The sequence below is a fragment of the Etheostoma spectabile genome, unplaced genomic scaffold (assembly GCF_008692095.1).
Source record: "Etheostoma spectabile isolate EspeVRDwgs_2016 unplaced genomic scaffold, UIUC_Espe_1.0 scaffold00003495, whole genome shotgun sequence".
In the NCBI taxonomy this organism is placed as follows: Eukaryota; Metazoa; Chordata; class Actinopteri; order Perciformes; family Percidae; genus Etheostoma; species Etheostoma spectabile.
This window is the reverse complement of record NW_022603036.1, coordinates 1-3,045: the sequence shown is the minus strand read 5'-3', so window position 1 is coordinate 3,045 and position 3,045 is coordinate 1. Positions and strand designations below refer to the sequence as shown.

General features: G+C 40.0%; 1 pseudogene; it reads left to right on the top strand.

Annotated features, from left to right (window-relative positions):
* Positions 1-526: 526 nt before the first annotated feature.
* LOC116676605 (WD repeat-containing protein 64-like) lies at positions 527-3,038 on the top strand (annotated as a pseudogene).
* The last annotated feature ends 7 nt before the right edge of the window (positions 3,039-3,045 follow it).

The window sequence follows — 3,045 nt, the reverse complement described above, 5'->3', positions numbered from 1 at the left end:
ACCCTAGAAAGAAGGTGAAAAAAGAAATTGTAAAATGTTTTTTTTCTATATTTTGTTTTAATAAATAATCAAATACCATTAACTAACGTGTATCATTTTTATGTTTTATGCCAATATAACTGTGTTATACTGTTCAACAGACATTTAGGAGATATTCCTGGCCATGGTTGTGTTTGGTAATGTTAGATACCAGACTTGCATATGGAGTGAAAAATGAGCTCACAGTGAGTAATAATGTGACATGAGCAAAAAAAAATATTTCTTTGATTTAAAGCTGTGAATGTTGAATTGTTATCTGCTTTTAGAGATGCAATGAGATAAGTTGTATTCAATTGTATTCAAAAGTTGCAGTCAATTACTAATTTCTGTATTTGTATGTTATAAATTGTTAAATAAAGTTTTTTTTTAAATCATTCACTTCATAACAAAATATGACATCATCATTGGCTTTCATGTGAAGAATGCGTTGATCTTTTACTGAGGTCACTATCTTTTACTTAGGTCAGTATCTTCGATCCATTGCACATTTGGTACGCAGACACAGAACGTTACACACAATTGTGAGAACTTGCAGCTCAAGTTTCAGCACTCCAGAACATAGAACTAGAATTCTATTCATTGCTCCAGACTGCTAAACTCTCAGCACAATTGCATTGTTATCATTCAAACTAAACCAGGATTGACATCTTAAGGGTTGACATTTTAATTCTTAAGCAACTCTATTAACTGGTTAATTCGGTCGGAGGACCTAACTGAGAACGCTAAAATGGATTCTAGAAGTGAACTTACAAAGACGGACAAAATGTTTACTGCTGAAAATGTGCAAGAGATTGTAACGCTATTTCATGAGGCGGATTCTGATGGAGATGGACGATTGGACATTGAAGAATTCTGTGAAGGACTGAAGCAGTTATTCCCTACTATGGATGAAGAAGATCTCATTGCCCTCCACATGAAGATTGACACAAATGGAGATGGAGGTGTGGACCTCGGGGAGTTAACAGACTACCTGGTGAACAAAAACAAGGCATCACAAAATATGGCTTTTAAAAATCAAATCTTTCCTAAACCTAAAAATGATATCGGTGGATCAACATAGATTGATTGTTCGTCTGATTCACCGTCCCTTCGAGAATGACAGGAAACCTGACCATGGTTCAGAGGTTTTATTAGGACAAACCAGCACTTACCAAAAAGGTCAATACCTCTCCATCACCTCGAATGGTATCCTCAACTTCTGGCCTGACAGCTTTGACACCTCATACCCAATTCAATTATACAAAAAGGAAAACACACTTCCTTTTTCACACAACAAGAAAATGCACGTTAATGACATGGTCTACATCAGTGAACTCAAGCAACTGGCTATCTCCACTTCTGACAGGGAACTAATATTCTATCGCTGCAATGAATTCCCTAAGTTGTTTTCAACCAGCCACTCTTTAATAGTAGAGGACAACATAGTGAATACCATGAACTACTGGTCCAATGGCACTAAAGCAGTGTTTTCCTTTGGCGATGTAAAAGGTTTTTTGTCTGTGTTTGTCTCAACAACATATGTGAAAACGGCCTCTTCTTCAGAGATGCATATGAGAAAATCTCTCTGCAAAAGTACCCAACTGTTTATGTTTCTACCCTGTTAAAAAACCCCTCTAAAGACTTTCTATGTGTGAAGGTCAACATCTTTAATGACATTTGCAGTCAGATTCAATACTTTCCATCACTTAGCTCATTTGCCATCTGCGGTAGTTCATCCAAGACAATGGTCCTTGCTTCTCTACCCAAGACATCCGCAACCAAAATGTCTACAACAGTCTTTAAGAGCAGAGGAGATGTGGACTTCTTCACCTGTGTAGAATACTCCACTTCCTCTGGGTATCTGCTGACCGGGGGACGGACGCCCTACTGAGGACGTGGTTTCCCCATAAAACAGTGTCATGCATCCAGGAATTAAAGGGACATGCCAAACCCATCACCCATATAATGTTAAATCCCAGGAAAAAGTTTTTGTTAGTTTATCGCTGGAACACCATATATGTGTTTGGTCAGAGGATGCAATGATCTGTTTGCAAAGCTTCAAGATAAAAGAAATGATGCAGAGTCCTATCTCCAGTGTGTGTTACAACACACACAACAATGAGTTAGTCCTAGCTAACACAGATATTGGCAAATATCTTGGAAGAGGAACTGATGTGTTTAAAAATGCATTACATCGCATGACAAAGCCCCTGTGCTGTGCTCTCTATCACAACATTTTCAAACAGGTTGTCTCTGTTTGCCAAAATGGCGTGGTGACAGTGTGGGATATCTTAACAGGAACGGCCGCCATGCAGTTCAAGGTGACTCCAGATCAGTACGTGGGGCATGTTGCTATTTCATTTGATGGACTAAAGCGCAGACTGATCACAATTTCCCAGGATGGAAAGTTAAACTTTGGAACTTCAACAACGGAACAGAGCTTGCCATTCTTCCTGTTACCGTACAAAGGGAGGTGACAGGTATCGTCTGTGTAGACAATAGGGTGTTGTGTCGGGAAAGAACTCCAAGATCATTTATGACCTGGACATACACGGATATGACAACAGATTTTTGAAGCATTATTATTTAGATGACATTTGCTCAATGGATGTCCATGAAAACACACTGGTTACTGCCTCCAGCTATGGAAATATTGTCATCTGGGAGGCCGCCAGTGGCGAAGTTCTCTACTGGCTCAATGGCAGCAACAGCCCTCGGACAAAATGGCAGACAAAACCACTCAGGGCCAGACAGGGAGTCTGCTTGGTGACAAGAGTCCAAAGCATGTCAGAGGCACTGGGAAAAGACCTCTAAAAAGTAAATCCCTGAATGGGAATGACATGATGTGATTAACATACCTCTTATCATATGTCTGAAGACCAGGGAGGTAAAGTTCACACAGGCCACACTGCTGACGTCTTCAGATGGCAACATATATGCCTGGTCTGTTATAGCACGGGAGGATGATTGGAAGTTCAGAGCAGTGAAGGCTGAAGGGAGCAGTCATTACCACCATGTCAACTGATC